Source organism: Camelus bactrianus, chromosome 27 (genome assembly GCF_048773025.1).
Source record: "Camelus bactrianus isolate YW-2024 breed Bactrian camel chromosome 27, ASM4877302v1, whole genome shotgun sequence".
Lineage (NCBI taxonomy): Eukaryota > Metazoa > Chordata > Mammalia > Artiodactyla > Camelidae > Camelus > Camelus bactrianus.
In genome coordinates this window covers 289343-310956 of record NC_133565.1, presented here as the reverse complement: position 1 = coordinate 310956, position 21614 = coordinate 289343, and the positions used below count along the sequence as shown (strand labels likewise).

General features: G+C 38.8%; 1 long non-coding RNA gene across 4 annotated transcripts; it reads left to right on the top strand.

The window, feature by feature from the left end:
* Window positions 1-41: 41 nt before the first annotated feature.
* Window positions 42-13639, top strand: LOC141575300 (uncharacterized). 4 transcript variants are annotated; one of them, XR_012502829.1, is made up of 4 exons: window positions 42-1016; window positions 2412-2519; window positions 4384-4950; window positions 7168-13639. It is a non-coding gene; the product is annotated as an uncharacterized LOC141575300 (long non-coding RNA). The 4 variants fall into 4 exon arrangements; XR_012502828.1 differs by having other exon boundaries at window positions 42-1086; window positions 4888-4950; XR_012502830.1 differs by having other exon boundaries at window positions 42-1086.
* Window positions 13640-21614: the final 7975 nt, after the last annotated feature.

Genomic DNA, 21614 nt, shown 5'->3' with positions numbered 1-21614 from the left:
AACCCCCCATTATAGAATTTAACTGTAAAAATTTCTTTCAAGTAGGTATCACTTAGATGACAGTGGGAAGTAGATGTCACATCTCTGTGGTCCTGTTTCCCAATCGCCCTTCATCTTGCCCTGTCCTTTTCACTGTTAGTGTCTTTAACATCTCATCCTCCCAAGTGAGCATCCTCCCATGCCCATCACAACTCCCACCATACTGGGAAGCTTAGGTCCTTGATGCTTTTATTGAAATGTCCCATAAAAACATCTTATTTAAAAGCATGCTGTAAAGACAGCCCTTGTTGGGGAATCCTTCTCAGGAGATACATTTACACTCTGTCCTACAGAGGAGGCTCCTGCCTTTATAGGAGGGGTAGTAAGAATTTTAGGGCCAAGAAGGAGAAGCTTAGGTCTATCCCCTTTGTACATTTATTTAATAAGTATTAAATGTGTAAATGGTTACCATAGTGACAGGATAACTCAAACATAGATTCTGCTATTAGTGTGTTACCTGTGTAGCCAGGAGAGACTATGATCAGGAATTTTCAAATCCAAGATAGAGATTAAAATCACCAAAGTGAATACAGATAAAAGTGTGGGAAGCAAAAAATAAATATCTTAGTTTATTATTTTACATGTTGGAATTAAACAGCCTGCTTAATGGGAAATTGCTAGTTTTTTTCCCATTTTAAAGCCTCTTTTATGTTAATTTGAATTTAATTTTCATGCCACTTTATATACAATATATTTGTCTTTCAGAGTTTTTGTTTAGGTAGTTTTTTAACAGTTTAACTGGGAAATTAAAATGTATCTTTAGAAGTTACATTATCAGGATGAACTAATTAATTGTCCAGAAGAGAAGAGTGAGATTTTATAATCTTGTTTGATTTGATTGTCAGTGGAGGAATCAGACATCATTCATCTGGAGAAATGCTGTTGGTTGCTGAGGGCTCAATCCTGAACTGGATGATTTGATTTAGAGACATTTGGCCCATTGGCTTCACCACCAATTTGTCCATCTCTGAGTGAAGGTGGGAATCCTATTTTCTACAAATGTTCTTTGCTAAACACGTGAGCCTTGTTCCACCTTTGGAGCCTTGTGTAAGTTGGTTTACCTTTCTGCACCTGAATATTCTCATATATAAAATTGGTTTGACCAAGAAAATCATTATGAAACTGTGCTCCAGTGTGGTGCCTGAGCATCTGGTGCAAGGTCAGGGTGGTGGACACTGAATAGGCAAAGCTCTAGCTTCCACACATGACCCCACCTCTTCCTCAGCTGAGTAGTGTCTATTGTATTTCTTTTATATAGAAGGTTCCACTGCTGTATCCTTCCCCCACCCTTAAAAAATTAAGAAACCACTGGAGTAGACCATCTCTTAGGTCCCCACTTATCTCTAAACTTTTCACTACTATATATATATATATATATATATATATATATATATATATATATATATATATATATATATATATATATAATAAATGAGGTTTACAAGGAGTAGTTGTGGGTGATAATCACAAAAACTGTATTTGAAATCTGAAAGCTTGGGTTCTGCTTCTGATTCAGACCTTTTTAAAAAAAAATTTCTTACTTCTAGCAAGTCATTTAACTACTTCTTAGCTTCAATTTTCTGCTCTTTGAGGGCACAGAATTAGATTCTTGAAATAGTCTGTATTCTTCAGGTTTCCAGTGTGTTTTAGAAATATTTGTTAGGGGAGCTAGAACAGACAGGGCTTCCACTTCAGCAGTGCAGTTATGTTTTTACCTTTTTAGAATTAGAGATTGAGAAATCATTTCATTTGAAAACAAAATGATTCCATTTATTTTTTATGAAAAGTTTAAAATCCACAGGATTAGATTATAAATTGCCCTTTATTTCTGAAATTTAATATATTTATGTATACAGATTAAGTGGTACAATGAAGACTGCAGTACAGAATTTCTTTCTCTTATAATATAGTGTGTTAGTTTTCTTTGCTTCATGAAGGAGCCGTATGAAGCTTGTTAATAACAACACAGTATATCTTTGATAGAGTTCAACTTTTCTTCTTCTTTTTTCCTTTTTCTTCTTAGTCTTTCCAAATTAGGATAATTGTGGTCTCTGACGTTTTTCCAGTTACATTTTTAAAATATACTTTTATTTTTTACATTCTACAATCACTTTAGACTTTTGGAATTAATATAAGATAGAGACAGGTAGGCAGACAAAACCAAACACTAAATGATAGTATTTTCTTCTAGGAAGTTAAATTTTGGTTATAATTATGCCAGGGGGGAAAAAAAAACTTCCTAAGACAGTGGAAACTACTGATAACTTTTAAAAACTAAGTCAGTTTATGCGAGTCATGTCTCCTTTCATAAGCATGTCATTATTAACAGGAAGTTTGTTGGCTGTGATTTATTCTGTGTTCCTATTTTACAGGTTTATTTAACGCTTTTGGTGAAAATCATGACAGCCACATAGATTTTAAGGAGATATCCTGTGGGTTATCAACTTGTTGCAGAGGACCTCTGGCTGAAAGACAGAAATGTAAGTGTGTTAAACATCACAAAATTTGGAAGCTATACAGAGAAAAAAATCATCCATTCATGTAAAAAATCATCTGATTAAAGCTTGAATTTTCATCCCTTTGGCAAATAGCAATCTCTTGCTGAGGTTTTACTGAGGTCAGTGTAAAGGTTCAATCATCTGTTCTTTTTTACTGTGGAGTAATTTAAGATCTTTGTTATTAATAATGGTTGACTTTCCAGATGAATGTACAATTCATGATAAATGAACTACATCATTCATGATGTGTTTGAAAATGTTAAGCATATAGAAAATATTTTCTGGTAGTCTATATAGAAAATTTGTCTTGCTTAACTTGAATTCCAACTTATTTTCTAGCACTGTGTATATTGATATTTTATTAGCAAAATTAAATTTATGATAAAACAATTTTATTAAATGCTAAATTTATCTTTTAAACCTAGCTAAAATATTATAGCGTAATTTATAAGCATATTACAGTAATAAATCTTAAACATATTTGGTTAGGAAAATGCAGCAGTTTACATTTAATTGGAACCTAATTCTTATATATTCATTAGGGTCATTATCTCTGCATCTTTGTAAAATACAGCTTCACAAATAATGCATATTTTGGGTATGATACTTAATAGTTCAATATTCTTTAGTAATGTTGTACTGTGATGCACTCAGTTAATTTAATAGCATAATTGTTACACGGGTGTGTGAAGTAGATAATTATTTAATCTTAAGACTTTAGATTTCTTTTATCTTCCCTGATAGTATACCATTACTCTAACCTGGCTTTGTGATAGATTATTTGTTCACATTAAAGTTCTGGTATTAAAGAGGCTGAAGTCTTTTTTTCTCAATTGAGTTTAATTATTGTCTTAAATTTTTTTTAATTTATTTTTTGCCAGTGGACTAGTGGAAGTTAACCAACTAGACTAACTAGCAATTTTGCTGATATTGATGTTAATTAGCAAAGTGCTGATATTTTGGATTTTTAGCTTGTTGTATATAAACTTCATTGAAGATTTGAAATTGTTCTTAGGCAAAAATATTGGGTGCACATTAATTACATTGGAGAGGCAAAATCTTTATACAGTCATCTCTCATTATCTGCTGAGGATTGGTTCTGAGACCCCCTCAGATACCAAATCCATGGACGCTCAAGTCCTTATGTAAAATGACATAGTATTTGCATATAACCTATGAACATCATCCTGTATACTTTAAATCATCTCTAGGTTACTTGTAATACCTAATATAATGTAATTATTTGTAAATACAATGTAAATGATATGTAAATAGTTGTCAGTGCATAGCAAATTCAAGTTTTGCTTTTGAGAACTTTCTGGGAAAGTTATATATATATATTTTATATATATATATACATTTTTTTTGATCTATTGTTTATACCTGTGAATGCAGAACCAATGGATACAGGGGGCTGACTGTACCAGCTTTTTGTTGATTCTTAATGTAGATGGAATATTTTCAGCATTGTAAGAATCAACTCTGAAGTGATCAGTTTTAAATATTAGAAATTAATTTAAAAGGTTGAATTACCTTCTCAAAATCTGTGAGATATTGTATAGTAACTTGGCCCTTTTTCAGTTTGCAAGAAATTTAACTTCAGATTTAGGTGAAGGATAGAGTTCTCTAAGCTGGCTAATGATATAAGGAGAGAGACTTGTGAAGTGTACAGGAATTCCTACAAGTTCAAAGGACTTTAAGGACACAGTGTCCTCCAAATAAGAACTTAGTTCAGAATGTAGTTGTTTGAGGAACTAAGTAATTTTACTAGGGCAGCTTGTAATAAAATGTATTATACTTCAGAATATGAAAGTAATTTCTCTCCATAAGAGTTTCTTTTCTTTAGTTTGCTTCAAGGTATTTGATGTTGACGGTGACGGAGTTCTTTCTAGGGTTGAACTGAGAGACACGTGGTTGCACATTTAGAGGTCTGGAAGGACAACTGCACCGATGATATCCTCTTAAAATCTGATTGCATACATCTTCTTGCATGTAAACTTCCAACAGGAACATAGAGTGAAGAATTTTTTAAAAGAGGTTGAGAAAAAGATTTCTTACTACTTCTAGGTTCTATATTATGCTACTCAAAATATTCATAGCCAAAGATGCAAAATTGGGAAGAGAATTTGCCTTAGAAAATTTAATAAACTGAATGTATTATGTAAAAAAAAATGAAACCACTGGAAAATTGTCATAAATTTTTAAGGTAAACAAGCAATCTATTTCTGTAATTAAAAAAAAAAAAAAGAAAGAAAAACCTTGACCGAAAATACTTTATACTTCAGCTACTGGCTAATAAAAATGATACCTTCTCCTTCCTAACTACTGATTTGGGTTTCTGGTTTTAAAGGAATTACACGTGGGTGTATCCAACATTGTAGAAGACACATAGAATGCGCATGATACCACAAAGGTGAGTCTAGCAGAGACTAATTTATTCTTTTCTAAAAATACATTATATTCTGAATTGCTATACATACCTTACGTATACATACTTGAATCTCTTCTACATCATCCCTGCTAAATGCTTATTTGGACCTGTCGTTACAATACCTCCAAGTTGTCCCTAAGGAAAGCCCATTCCACCTTTAAACAACTCCATTAAGTGTTATTTACATAAAAAAATTATATTTTATAAGCTAGGCATTTTATAAAAATTAAGTAGAGACAGCTCTTGCCATCTGTAGTTTATAATCTTTACTTCTCCCATTTTAATACATTATGGTAAGACAAAACTTATATTGAGCAAAAGAAGCCACAGAATAAAAGAACACATTGTACAATTCAATTTATATGAAGTTCTAGAACAGAGACAGAACTAATGTTAATAAGTGTTACAATAGTGATTTTGGAGATGGGTGATTTAACTGGGAAGGACCATAGGATATCTGGGATGATGGAAATTATTTTTTATCTCAATCTGGGTGGTGTATATTGTTTAAAAAAAAATTTTTTTTCAATAATATTGGTGAGGGTCTGTCCTAAGTTCTTTAATAGCAGCCAGAATAATTGTATAATAGCAGAAACGAGCATGTACTTTACAAAGAATAAAGCCTTGAATTTTTTTAGTTTCACAACATTTATTAAAGATATTATAATAGGTTTGCCTTAATGTCTATGTATCCCTGTGAAACTGAAGATAATCCATATATGTGAGACACATATGAGCTAATTTGACCCTTTCTATTCAAATGTTGACATGTACCAAGTAGCAGATGGTAGGATGTAGACCATAGTGGTTTTATACAGGCTTAGAAAAATAAGTAACATTTTTTTTAATCACAAATCCAGAAGAAATCATCATAGTCTTATTAACTGACACTCAATAGAAATAAATAATAGAAATGAATTTTTCAGGGCTTGATCTTTGGCAATTCAGATAACCATCTTCATTTACTTTTCTGCCCAAAACTAAGGTAGCCATTTCTATTTGGTATATATGAAAACAGAAACATAGGAAAGTTTCTTTTAGGAAATACCTTATGTAGAGATACAATTTCCATCGCCTTTTTTCTGGGTGTTTGATAAGTATGGAGGTTATCATTGCTGTCTATTTTTGTGCAAGACCGAGTTTCTTCTTATGACTGTACTTTTGAACATTAAAAAAAAAGATCATTTAGCTGCTCCATCTCCGTGTAACCATAATAATGAAATGGTAAAAATTTAGAATAGAATTTGGACCTTTCAACCAAACCTATTTCCCATATTCACTGGTGACTAGACTGTGACAATATTACCCATTATTTTGTACCATTACATTGGTATTAATATACTTTAATGGAAGTTGCATCATGAAAGCCAATAAGTACCATCACAGTGCTTTAAAATCTTTTCTTATAATAAATGGTATTATATATTGAATGAATATATGAATATCATTAATAAATAATATTAAGTATCATTAAATAATAAATCATTAAATAATAAAAATATAATTAAGTAATAAAAGCTAAGAACATTATTATTCATCTAGGACTGTTAAGGTGATTGTTCAAAAGATGAAGTAAGAGGCATTTGGTTATATTTTTGCCTCCCAAGAAATATTGTCTACTGTATATAAATGTAATTTTTGGTACACTTTGACACGAAAAAAAAATACTGCTTTACTCAACTTGTGAAAGTAATGTTAAATTTTATTTTGAGGAAATGTTAATATAGATACTCATTTATTATATATATGTAGTTCTTTTAAATCTCTTAAGAAGTCTAATAATGCCAGATGTTTTAAAGAAGATCTTAGAAAATTGATAGGGTCAAAGGGCATAATCCAGAGAGTTTGGAAAAATGCTTTCAAAGTTAGTAAATAATCCTTTTTCTCTACCCAGAACCTTTTGTGGGTTCTGTTAGTAAACTTCACCTTGAACCAGAAGATACTGTGAGTTATTTCCCAGGTCTTACTGGAGGAAGATTTTTGGTGATAAATTGCCCACGTTATGACTCATTACTTCAGAGTTTGGTTATTTTTGAACTTATTTTTGCTGGCCTACTTTTAGATGAACACATAGCATCTACACTAAATCATTAGTTTTCTTTCAGGCAAATGACCATTGCAAGTTTAATAAAACATTTTATTCAAATAATATAAGAAAATGAAGATTTAAGATGTTCTTAAATATTGTTTCTCTTTCAGAATGGCCATCTTAACTCTAGAAGAATATCAGATCTGGAGTGTGAAAAATGTTCTTGCCAATGAGTTTTTGAATCTACTTTTCCAGGTATGTTTAAGGTAAATGACAGAGACCGAGGGCAGTGGTACCAGTAGTTCTACATCTTTTCCATTATGTAGTAGTTAGACAACTAGACTACAAAACCATATATTGTCAAAAGAACTGCATTAACCTGTACACCACCTGCAGATGGTAAGTTAGAGCGTGAGTGCTTCTCAGAGTCACAATGTGCATGATAGGAAAGTAGAGTATAGCTGATAATGTTTATCTTAATAACTCATGATAGAGCAGATTATAAACACATAGAAAAGAATTTAAAATGTAAAAGCCATTATAATTTGCTATTTTTCTTTACTTTTTTTTTTTTTAAGACCCTTCCTAACAAGTAACACAGTGTGGACAGAGACATAGATCATAAATTGGCAGCTGTAAATTTTTCACAAAGTATACAATCTTTCCAGTTAGGAGGTTATTTTAGATGCAAAGCTGTTTCTTAATTTTCTTTTTTTTCTTTCTTTCTTTCTTTTTTTTCTATTTTTTAATTTAATTCTTTAGAAGGCCCAAAAAAGATTGAAGGAGAAAGGAGGAAAGAAAAGCTGTCAGGGGTGAACATGAAATCATAAAACTTGCCAGATTTTAACTATTTTCCCAGTTAAAGTAGTTCTCTTTGCTCCAATTTAAAGAAACAACTTATAGTTTCCCATTTTTCATAGTTCTTCATAAATATATGTTGATTTAATAGTATTTTACAGGGTGTGAGTAGGGACAGACTGGAAGTTCAAGATTTGTAAATACTGACAGTATATATAGAATAGAAACAAGTTTATACTGTATAGCACAGGGAAATATATTCAAGATTTTGTAGTAGCTCATGGTGAAAAAATATGAAAACAAATATACGTATATTCATAAAGGACTGAAAAATTGTGCTGTACACCGGAAATTGACACAACATTGTAAACGGACTATAACTCAGTAAAAAAATAAAAATAAAGATAAAACTGTTAGAACACTATAAAAAAAGTAGTATTTTAGATTTTTCTTATTTTATTCTCCTTTTCTTATAAAAGCACCCCTATGAAGATCAATAAGACTTGATATCTTTATATCTATCAAGATCCTCCATTGTAAATACAGAGTAACCTGCCTGTGACACAGCTATGTTAGAATAAATGAAAATTGAACTCTTCCTGACAGCTAATAACTAATCTATATTTAAAGCATATGAAATCTGATAAGCCTATGATACCCATTTAAGTCAATCAGTTGCTCTACTGTCAGTTATCAGCCAGGATCTAAGTTGATGTCTTTATAAAACATAAATACATATAAAAATAATATAAACCTATTGTAAACAGAAATGACTTGCTTAGTAATATGAAAATGGTGCAGCTATTTTAATCTCATTTAAAATGATGTCCTCAATTATTTTAAGTTATCATTAATTATATAAACATTTTGACCACTTAAGTTTATGTCTGATTCATCTTGCAGCTCTTACATAGCAAAGCATTTTGAACTTTTATATTGCCTTTCCTATTTTCTCATGCTTATTAGGGACTTGCATAGGCACTATTTTTTCTATGACTCTATAAACAGATGTATGCCTGAGATTTTCTTTTGTATCTCAGTGTCTCTAGCATTATATTACTGACAGATTTTTTGTTGGTTATCAATCTAATTTTTTTCTTGGTATATATAGTCCTTTCAAATATATATATATATGTAGTCAGTTTACACTGTAGTGTCAATTTCTGGTGTACAGCACAATGCTTCATTCATACATGAACATACATATATTCATTTTCATACTCTTTTTCACCATAAGTTACTACAAAACAGTATTGGATATAGTTCCCTGTGCTATACAGTATGAACTTGTTTATAAATTGGGAGTTTGATTTGCAGGTACTAAATATTAACATTACATTTTATGATGCTCACTTTATCCCATATTCAGACATGCTTTTAAAACTTTATGTTCACTTAATATATAAGTAAGCAGACTTACTCTAAATTGTTTTATTTTCTGTCTGTTTCTAAAATAGAATTAGCTAGTAAATTCAGTGATAATAGCTTGAATTATACTTTTATTTTATTTGCCAAGATCCCACTCCTGGCTGACCATTTTGGGTATTTAAGTATAAAGTAAGTAAATGTCAGTAGAATTAGGAAACCATTCCTGTGGTAATATTATTTTCAGTCCTTTCAAATAAACTCAGTGCCCATTATTTTGCAGAGGAAGCATTCTAAACATGATCAGGGTCTTCTATCTTGTACGTTAGTCATAAAGTGTCAAATGTTAAACAGTTTGATAAACAGAATAGTGCACCACACTGACCCCTACCTATATCCATGCTCTAATCCTGAAATCTGTGAATATGTTATTTTACATGGCAAAGGGGATTTTGCAGATGTATCAGGTTAAGGACTCTGAGACAGGGAGATTAGCCTGGATTATCTACATGGGCCTAGTCTAACAACAGGAGTCCTTAAAAATTGAAAATCTTTCCCAGCTGTGGTCAGAAAGATATGACTTTGGAAGAGGGATTAGAAAGCTGTAAAGCTGTTAGCTTTGAAGATAGAGGAAGGGCCATGGGTAAAGAAGTGTGAGTGAACTCTAGAAGCTGAAAAAGACAAGGAAATTCATTCTTCCTTTGACCTACAGAAGGGCATAGTGCTGCTGACATCTTGATTTTTAGCCAAGTGATACCTGTTCCTGACGACCTACAGAACCATAAAACAATAAGTTTGTGTTGCTTTAAGCTGCAAAATTTGTGATAATTTGTTACAGCAGTGATAAAAATAAGTATAGGGGAGATAATCCAAATTTATGGATTGGAGGGCTCAACATTTTAAAGATGTCAGTTCCCCTTCAACTGATTCAAAGATTTATATGTGCACATCAAAATCCCCAAAAGTTAATTGTTGTTACTGTTTTTTTGTAGAAATTGACAAACTGATTCTAAATACATAGAGAAGCGTGAAGGGCCAATAGCCAAGATGATATTAAAGAACAATGTTAAAGGACTTATTATAAAACAATATTAAGTCTATGTGATAACTACCTAAAGTTAGACATATAGACCAATGGAACAGTATTGAATTAAACCCTGTACCATACATGAACAGTAATTTTAGATAGATTATAAATCTAATAAATTTGAAACATAAAGCAAAGCATCTGGGGGAGGGTAAAGCTCAGGTGGAATGTGTGCTTAGCATGCATAAGGTCTTGGGTTCAACTCCCAGTACCTCCATTAAAATAAATAACCTAATCCCCCACCAAAATAAAGCATCTAGAAAATAGTGTAGGAGATATTTTAATGACTTTGAAGTGGCAAAGAGTTCTTAAACAGGACACAGCACTAAACAAAAAAGATGAGTTTTAAGTTGGACTTCAGTAAAATTAAGAATTATTTTTATCAAGAGATACCATTAAGAAAGTGAAAAGCTAAGCCACACGGTGGGAAAATATATTTGCTATACCTATATCCAACAAAAGACTTGTATCTAGGGCATATAAAGAACAAAAACCAGTGGAGAAAAAGGCAGAACCTTAATATTAAAATGTGCAAAAAAATTGAACAGGTGCTTCTCACACACAAAAAAAAATCCACATAAGCTATGAAAAGGGGCTGACCTCTTTAGTAATAATGGAAATACGTACTAAACCCACACTTGGAACACCATTAGACATCCACTAGTATAGTTAGTTGTTAAGTGATACGAAGCATTGGTGAGGGCAACAAGCAATGAGGACTCTTACACATGGACAGTGGGAATATAAATTCTTACAAATACTTTGGAAATAGGCTTTTTGAATGAAAGTTATATATGTATATGTGTGTGTGTATATGTGTACACACACACACACACCCTATTACCAAGGGTAAGCCATGTGTGTACCCTTCAGAAACTTCTACATCTGAGCACCAAAGGACATCCAGAAAATTCTCATAATCACTATTTGTTATACCCCCAAATAGAAAATGACCCAAACACTTTTCAACAATACATGACCATAAGTGGTGGCACATGCATACAAGTTGTATACTTTAAAGCAATAAAAATAAATATACTAGTTTACAGAAAACACTAGTGGATGAATCTTACATAATTTTGAGTGGAAAGTATGGGACCAAAAATTTCAAAAGCAAAAAAGCCAATCCATGGTGGCAGAATTTAGGATGGTGAGTCCATCAAAGGGGTGCCGTAGTATCTGGGAAGAAACCCAAAGTGGAACAGCAATGTTCTGTTTCTTGACTGGATGAAGGTTACATAGATGTGTTTACTTTGTGAAAAATCAGTGAGCTGCATACTTAAGATGTGTTCACATTTAAGCATGTATATTATATTTGCATTTTTTAAAAAAATGTTTGCTTGCAAAAAAAGATATCCAAAGCCTAAATATTTATTAGTAGGAGGATGGATAAAACAAATGATAGTATATTCAAATAATGGAATACTATTCAACAATAAAAAAGAATCAACTACTGATACAAGGATGAACCTCAAAAGCCTAATTTATACATCTCATTGTCAGGTAAATTTTAACTCAGAAGGTAAACAAAACTGTAAACAGGAATGTGCCCTGGGGGGAGGGGTGCTTTAGCCTTTGTCTCCTCAGACCTGTGCCATTACTGGCACATCTCGCAAGAAGAGAGGCAGGGCTCAGCCACATCTACCATCTCCTCCTGTGCATAGTGCCCGGGCGGGGGCGGGGCTGAGGCCTGAATCTGCACATGGGGGCTCCACAACCTCCTAGGCAGGACTGAGACTTGTTTATAGCCTGAGGCAGGGAGGATCTTTCTACCCTGACACCTCAGAGAACTTGTGCTGCCAAGAGAAACAAGGAGCTCAGATTTGGCACAGAGCGTAGGCGGGGCTGTTCCGCGGTCTTCCCCGAGCCCACCTACAGACCGCCTACCCGAGGCAGAGCAGGCAGCTGCACAGAGCAGCGGAGTGACCAGCACCAGGAGAGGGCACAGCACCTGACCACTGTGCTGGGATGGGGTGTGATCTGCCCACCTGCCTCCCACTGAGCACAGCATCTGACTGTGGAATCAGGAGGGGTAGTGACCTTCCCGCCCACTGGGTAAGAGCTCAGCTCCTGACCTAGTGTTAGGAGGGGTCACAATCTGCTAGCCAGCAGCCACTGAGAGCAGCACAGATGAGGGCGCCAACAGAAGGCCTATGAAACAGCAAGCTGAGTTCGCGAAGCAGGGCGAAGACACAAAGACCTCTCGATCAAATCATTAAGGGCACACCATCTCCAGGTTAAGTAGGTAACTGATACTCCTTAAGCCACGGTGCCAGAGAGATATGAGCAATGTGAAGCAGAGAAACCACTCCCAATTAAAAGATCAAGAGAAATCCCCTGAAAGCATGATCAAGGAAAAAGACATTGATGGCCTACTAGATCAAGATTTCAAGAAAAGAGTGATCAAAGTACTGAAGGAACTAAAAGAAATAGGGTTTAGGGATATAAAATATGTCAAAAATGAAATAGAAACTATAGAGAAGAACCAAGTAGAATTAGTAAACTCATTGGCTGAGATGAGAGCTGACCTAAAGGCTGTGCAAAGCAGACTAGAAAATACAGAAGAACAAATATGTGATCTAGAAGACAGGACAACAGGAAGCACCCAATCAGAACAGCTGAGAGAAAAACAAATAAAAAACAATGAAAACAATATATGGGACCTATGGGGTAATATAAAGTGTGCCAATCTATGCATAATAGGAGTTCCAGAAGGGGAAAAAGAACAAAGGGGATTGAAAAGGTATGGGAAGGACTCATGACTGAAAACTTCCCAAACCTAAAGAAGGAATCATATCCAAGCACAGGAGGCTCAGAGGGTCCCAAACAGGAAGAACCCAAACAGACCCTCACCAAGGCACATCCTAATCAAGATAGCCAGAGTTAAGGATAAAGAAATGATCCTAAAGGAAGCAAGAGGAAAACAGAGTGAGTTACAAGGGAACCCCCATAAGGTTTTCAGCTGATTTCTCTACACTGTTTACAACAGCTAAGACATGGAAACAGCCTAAAATGTCCATCAACAGATGACTGGATAAAGATGTGGGATATTTATATGATGGGATACTATTCAGCCACAAAAACTGACAACATAACGCCATTTGCAGAGACATGGATGCTCCTGGAGAATGTTATTCTAGGTGGAGCAGAACAGAAAGAGAAAGAGGAATACCATATGAGATCACTCATGTGTGGAATCTTAAATATATGCAAGATCTTGTGGTAACTCACAGCAAAAAAAAAAAGTGACAATGAATATATGTACGTTCATGTATAACTGAAAAATTGTGCTCTACACTGGAATTTGTCATAACATTGTAAAATGACTATTACTCAATAAAAAATGTTTAAAAATAAGTAAAATAAAATATAACCTTTAAAATACTGTATAATGAGAGGTGTGATGTTCTAGTATCTGTTCTAAGAAGTACGTTAGACACACATAAGAATAGCCAATGGTCAGAAAGATCACATGTTATCAGCTACCACCCCATGCAAATTAATGGCATTTAGTAGATATTCATATATGTGTGTACATATATAAAATGTGTATTAGTATATATGTAAATCAAATAAAATAATTATATTATAATCTAATGTAAAATCATATCAGCAAGCACACTGTGCTGTCTTGGTGTAAACAGATTATAATTTTTCATTGAGTTGTCATAATGGGATAATATTGTGAACCAAGTGGAAATTGTAAAAAAATGTTATCCAAAAAAAAAAAAAAATGCTGACTACATGAAAAGATGCACAGTTACTATAAGGGCTCTCCCCTTATTTACTATCAGTGTCAGAAAATCTCTTGGAATAAGTTAGCACAATTAAAAACTCTAAAAAGACACAAGAATGCACTCTCTGTTAAAGAAACCAAAAGAAAAAACAAATGAATGGACAATTAAGATCCTACAGATAAAAATACCAATTTTTATGGGAAATAGCCTTAATATAAAAAATGAGATTATATTCTAATTTCACTTTTTGAATAAAGATATACAAAATTTAGCTGAATACTTTCGTATTTTGCACTTATGAAGAAAAAATGTATTTGCAATGAAAAAGCAGCCATTATTCTGCCTTTTGAGTATTCTAAAGTTTTAGGTTTGAATATATTTCATCTTAAATGGTCTTAAGCACTATGCAGTGGTTGGTGTTTTAAAAATACCAGTGTGTGTGGAACTTCTAAAAGTGATTCAAAAAAATTTATATTTTTGTAATAATTTAGTAATGGCCCGGATATTATTTTTAACAAGACTACTCACCATGGAATGCTGCAAGATTTTTTCAATGAGTTTATATTCACACATGTTGAAGATTGTCACTATATTATGAGAAAATGTCAACCATGGCAGTATTTTGACTTGAAAACGAGATAAGATGAGAAGCATATTTTAAGTATAAAATAAATGATTGCATGCCTTTAAAGACAAGAAAATAAAAGCACGATAAACTCTGACTTTGACACACTTAAAATATAAAAATTAACATAATGTGATTTACACACTTCTCTTTAACTCTTTCAGTACTTTCTCAGCCCCTTTCCCATTACACCTGTGTCCCCGCTCCTAATCCGCGGTGTACACACCCCCGATCACACGGGGGAGCGGGGACACTCACACCTGCATCCCCGCTCCTGACCCTTAGTGTACACACCCCCGATCACACGGAGGAGCGGGGACCCGGGCGGTGAGGACCAGGGGCACGGACACTCCAGCGGCCCGGATGGACGCGGACACTCACCCGCTACCTGCGGGCAAGGAGAATAGTCGAAGCGGGCCCGCCAGCGCACCCGTCCCCTCCTGCACAGCCGGCCGGGGCCCCAGCTCGGTCAGGTCCACACACACCCCGGCAGGAAGCGGGCTCAGGCCGTGAGAAACCGGCGTAACTTCAGACAGCGGGCGGGGAGCATCCTCCTCCCGCGGACACGCAGGCAGCGCTGTCCCTGAGTTTCCATGGCGCCGCCCGCTCAGTCCTGAGGAAAACAAGCTCCGCCCCCAGGGAAGACGCTGGCTGCTTTCGCGAACTGCGCATGCGCACCGCCACCTAAGACACGCTGGCTTCGCGCGCCCCCTGCAGGTCCTCGAGGGCGGTGCAGGATACTCAGAACTCACTGTAGAACACATGACCCCTCCCAGCCAGGATGCTAAATCACTGGAAATCTCAGTGCCCTGGCCTCTTTGTTGATGGCACTGGCGATGCTCTCATCCAGCCATGCCTGCTCTCTTGCCTGACACATGCCTCAGTCCTTGGAATCCCGCCTGAATCAGATTCTGTTCTGGAGGAAGGACAGGTGCAGAAGAATCTCAAAATTCCAAACTTAGAAGATGATCAGGAACCCAAACTCAACTCTGTCAACTCCCTGGGGTCCCCTGAGGAGTGTGGTTTTCTCAGACCATCTGCCCTGTGTCAGGAGCAGACCAAGCCTCAGGTAGCTTAGAGAGACTATCATGCAGCACATGCTTTGGACGGTTCTCAGTTGTGACCTGCATGACCTTGAGACCCTTTTGTAACTCCTAACACTGTTTTCTCATACCTATAGTGATGGTTATTGATGACTGAGTTAATCCTCTTACAATGCTGAGGTGCTGTTGTTCCTTGGATAACCGAATATTTTGAAGGGATCAACTGTTTATCACTTCCCCCTAATTATGTTTTTAAAACTAGAAATGTTTCAGGGGGCACTCAGGTCCTCCTCTTGCACCAGTTCCTGGTGTTGGCAGTTTCTGCTCTGAGCTCCAGATCTTGATCCTGCCGGTGGTCTATGGTGATGCCAGTGTGTACATGCTCTTCCTTGTGCACTGGTGAGGAAAGGAGGCAGCCCTTCCCCTAAATGAGGCTGCAACATGCTGACACTCAAAGCAGGCACAATGAAGAATCAGCTAGAGTTCCCGGTACCAGCTGTCCCAGGTAGAAACATCACCTTCACCACAGTGTTCCTGTGCTCCTATCAGGCCTTCACTACTCCCAGCAGGCCATGCATGAGCAGTGTGACAGGTGACTGCCTGTCCCAGCACAGCATGGTGGTGATGATCCCACCTTATCTGTTTGTCTTTGGAGTGTCCCCACACCTCTCTGAGCTTCACTTTGCTCTTCTCACAGGCAGGCTTGTACAGGCATGAACCTCAAAGGATTATGGTAGGTAGTCATGGTAGCTGCTCACCCAGTGGCAGGCTCTGCCGAGAGGGCTGCTGGGAGTACTGTGTGTCTTCACACTTGTCCTTCACTCTCCCCAATGAAAACACTCTTGGCCTTATCCTTCCCTGGCCTGTGGCCTTTCTGTGTTTGCAAAAGAACATGGAAACAATCTGCAAAGAAGTTTTGAGGTTCTGTCCATCTGGTCCAGGAAATGCTGACTCTGCTAGATGTGCTGTTGTGTGGGCTCTCATGGGAGAGGCTTGGGCAGGACTTCCCTTGGCAATAAGCTGCCCCACCCAGGCCTTTCCATGATCCAGACTCCTGGGACCAGGGTGCAAATCCCCAGCTCCTCACTTGTCAACAATGTGACCTGGGCAACTTTCTCAAACCCAAGCTTTGTCCACCCAAGGTCAGCAGAGATGGGGGATAACAGGATGTCCTGCACAGAGTGTCTGTGCAGATTAAGTGAGGTAGAACAGACAGAAAAGTGGTGGGGCCTGGCCCATTGGTTGGCAGAAGGGAGCTCACCATGTGCAGCAATTTCCGCGGGTCACCCAGCAATCTGCCCAGAGGCTTAGCCACTCCATCACTATCATGTGTCTGAAGTCCACTTAACCACATGGGAGAGAAACAAACACATATTCTGAGTGTAGCTGCCACAGGAAAAAGTGCATCTGAGCGGGGAGTAATACCAGAGGGTGATCAGGATGGTGGAAGATACCCCCTTGGGTTGAGCAGAGTGTAGCTGCCCTCTGGAGCCTGGGGTTAGTGAGAATGGGCTTGTAGAAATGCCCCTCTCCTTTACCCATCAATGCTGGGTCCTGCGGGTACTGAGTCCCACAATCGGTGTGCTGCTAGTGCCCTCAGCACAGAGAAAAACCCAGGGGTTCCCACAAGGCTTCGGCCACATCCTTGCTTCCTGAACTCCCATTCTGGTGACCCCACCTGGGATGCAGTGATGAGGTGAGGCAGGGGCTTGTGCTGTCAACACCACTGCTCTACCCTGGGAATCTGACACACAGTAGGTTCTCGGTAAGTCATTGTTGAATGAACAGCAATACTGGGTCAAGTTTCTGTGGGTGTCTGTGCCCCCAGATCAGGGACCCCTCAGGGCCCACCTCACAAGTGACATGAAAATAATAATGCCACCAGGAGCAATAACAGTTCCTCAGAATAAGTGGGCTTTTCCAAGCACTCTCCACCTGTTGCAAAGGCCTCCCAGCAGGGAAGTGGGCTGTCAGGGGCAACACTGCACTCTCCACTGTAACAAGGAGAAAGCCAAGGGCCACAGAGAGGAGTGCCTTTCCAGTGTCACTGCTCACTTTCCCACCTTTTGTGATACTGGGAGGCTTTTCTACTACATTCTGGCTCTGAAGCCCCAATATTGTTTGGACATGCCTCCCTCCCTGGAGCAGGGAACCACTAAGTGACCTGTCACTTGTCACCAAGCAGACAGGCTCATTTCAGCTCATTGTGCCACCTGCAGTTTGTGCTAGTAGCAGGATCCTCTAGGAGACATCACACTCTCCCAAACTGAAAACAGGTGAACAGCTCACAGGTTTCCTGGAGAGGATGGTCACATGGCCTTGATCTGGCCAATCAGCATTTTCCACCCTCCCTGGCCACTGTGATTGGCTCAGGGCTGGGCACCAGCCCAATCAGGCTCCACGGAGGTCAGGCCTAGTTGCTGGAATCCTCGGAGCAGAGAAGTTCTATTTCAGTTGGGATTTGAGGGGTGGTGATGTCAGCCTCTGGCAGTTGGTGACTATCTTGCTCTCGTAAAGGCAGAGCCATGTGAAGATGACACCAGTGGCAGAGCCCAGAGGTGGGGAAGGATGACTTCTGCTGATGTCACTGAGCACCAGGTACAGCCCTGCCTGAAGCTATCTCCCTGTGGATGTCTCAGTTAGGTAAGTCATTCTCTCCTGCCCTGTTTTCTTCTTTAAGCCACTTTGGTTTTCTGTCACTGGTTTTAAGAAAAAGTTTGACTATTCCTTCAAGCTGGCTAAATGGAGACCCTGGAACTGCAACAGTGTGTTGACAGGCAACAATGTGGCTAATAGACTCCAGAGGCCTCTGTTCAAACAGGGGATTGTAAATGACAAGGGAGAGTACACATGGCCTCAGTGAACAGATTTGCTAGTGGTAGCTCGCAGTTCCTGGATATTAGAGTGCATGCACTCAGCCAAGTCTCAGCCCTGTTCTCACACCTGCTAACCCATACATCTCCTCTCCCACCTGCCCGGCCTAGGGGCCTGGACACCCCCAGGCACCTGAAACAGCCCAGGGCTTTGTGTTGTAATTTACACAGGCTGCCCCCACTTCTGAGGGTGAGGGTGACTGGGTTCCAGTTTACAGAGAAAACAGACTAGACGGTCTCACTGGTGAGCTGTGGGGGTGGGACCCCAATCTACCATCTGACCTATGACTTCAGAGTGGACAGCCTCCCCACCCTCAGCCAGGATGCTTGCTAAGCCTAGGGGCTCAGGAGTCCTGCTCCCTCCAGCACCCCTCCTGGAGGTGAGAGTGGGGGGGCTCTGCCCTATACAACATTCACCCCTGCAGGGGCACACGTGTGACCTCACAGTCTGTCATCCCTTCTTTATGACCTGGACCTCCTTGGCAGGGCATGAGAGGTGACTTGATGTGTGAGAACTGCAGTTCATGGGTGCACATGTGGGCAGGTGCACCATGACTGAGAGGACAGCACCCCAATTTAAGCCCCCTCCATGCTCAGATGATTACATCCTGGAATTGAGGGGTTCCCAGGGGTCAGGTGGCCAATTCTGGCCTTAGGGGCAAATTCTTATCACCCAGGAGGCTAATTTTTAAATTAAATTACACATTTACAATTCAATAGTCAAGCCCCTTTCTCAGCAGCCTTGTAGCCTCTCAGCTTTTACCCCTCGCTGTGACCATGTTCTTAGCTTCAAATTGAGTGCCATTATGGACATGAACATGTCCTTGTCATGTGTCACTTTCAGAGTAAGGGGCCACCCGAAACTCCCCTCCCTTCCCCTTGTCGATACCTCCACACAGGGAGTAGGGCCCTTTCGATGCAGTTGTGCAAATGTGTGAGCTAAGGGTTTAGAATGACCAGGCTAGGAGGGGTCTGCCCCACATGGCAGGGCAGGTGGGCTGGCAGGGGGTGATGGTTCACTTGTAAAACTCAGCTGGTGTCAGGCAGCGACAACAGACTGGCAGGCAAGGGCTCAGCTGGTGCAGAGTAAGCGGATTAAATGTGTTCACCCAGACGCCTCGGGGATGGCAGCCCTGGAGTAAGACTACAAGTGAGGAAGGTGGAGGGTCGCCAGTGCCTGGACCTCCACCTTCTAAAAATCAGGACTGAGATGTGGCTTTGAAATCAGAACACTGGAGTTCAAAGCTTCCCCCACCACTCGGTCAATAATTCAAAGCAAATGAGCCTCAGTTTTCTCATGTGTAAAATCGGAACATTGAAGCCTCTCCCTCTGAGGGTGTGGAGGGAAGTAAATGCGGTGACAGCAGAGCACAGGAGCTGTCTGGGCTGAGCCTGAACACAGGCAGGCCGTTGTTGCTGCCATGACCACCGTCTTCCAGGGCAGGGTCTGCACACTCTCCCTGTGAAGGTCCAGACAGTAAACATTCTAGGCTTTGAGGGACCTACAGTCCCTGTCACAACTACCACCCTCTGCTGTTGGAGGACAAAGGCAGCTCCTGCAGTAGGTAATCTAGGCTCGCACCCCCGCTTCCTGGGATAAGTATTCCTGCGATACAATTGTCACATAACTTTGTTGGCTTTAGGTGTGCAGCATAATGGCTTGTTACATGTGCATATTGTGAAATGATCACTGCATTAAGTTTACTTGACGTCTGTCATCACCCATAGTCACACACTATTTTCCTTGTGATCAGAAATTTTAAGAGGTACTCTCTTAACAACTGTCAAATGCACAGTGCAGTGTTGTTAACTACAGTCACCTTGCAGTACATTATGTCCCCAGGACTTTTTTATCTTCTAACTGGAAGTTTGTACATTTTGATTATCTTCCCGTATTTCAATCACCCCCTGACTCACCTCTGGCAACCACCAACCTGATCTCTGTTTCTATGGGTTTCGGTTTATTTTATAGATTCCACATATAAATGAGATCATAGGTATTTGTCTTTCTCTGTCTTATTTATTTCACTTAGCATAATACCCTGAAGGTCCATCCAAGTTGTCACAAATGGCAGGATTTCATTTTTTTAATGTCTGAATAAGATTCCATTATATATACATATATATGCATCATGTTTTCTGTATTCATTCATCTGTTGATGGACACTTAGGTTGTTTACATATCTTGGTTATTGTAAATAATGATACAGTGAAAGTGAGGGTGCAGTTGTCTCATTGACATAGTGATTTCATTTCCTTTGGATATATTCCCAGCAGTGGACTTGCTGGATCATATGGAAGTTCTAATTTTAAATTTTGGGGGAGTCTTCTTACTCTTTTCCAGAGTGATGGCACCAATTTACATTCCCACCAACATTGCAGAAGTTTCCCTTTTCTTCACACCACCACCATCACTTGTTATCTCTTGTATTTTGATGACACCCACCCTTACAGGTGTGAGGGGATATCTCATTGTGGTTTTGATTTGCATTTCCCTGATGGTGAGTGATGTTGAGCACCTTTTCATGTACCTGTTAGACATCTGTGTGCCTTCTTTGGAAAAATGTCTATTCAGTTCCTCTGCCCACTTTTTAAATCAGATTGCTTGTTTTTTTGCTGTTGAATTGTAAGAGTTATTTATATGTTTTGGGTGTTAACCCCTTATCAGATACATAGTATGAAAGTACTTTCTCCCCTTCTGTCTGTTACCCTAACCTCTGCTTTCTGGATGACAGGGGTCCAGGCACTTGGGAATCTCTGCTTCTCACATGTTTCCAATGGTGGGTGGGTGAGGGCTGTGTTCTGATAAAACTGTGCACAACCGTGGGTCACTACCCCTTCTTTTAGAAGGTGGGCTCTGAAGAGTGCAGTGTGGGCAGGGATGTTTCCCTGTAGTCATCATTTGGATGGTCATGTGCCCTGGAACTCACATCTTCTAGCCTGGATGTGATGGGGGAATTTGCAAAGGGAGGACCTTGCAGCTAAGAGACTGACCAGGTGCTCTTGTGTCTTGTTGGAAGCACCTGGAAAAAAAGTTGTGTGGAACAGGGACTCCTCCAGGTCACAAGGCTCAGTTCAGGCTTCTGGGA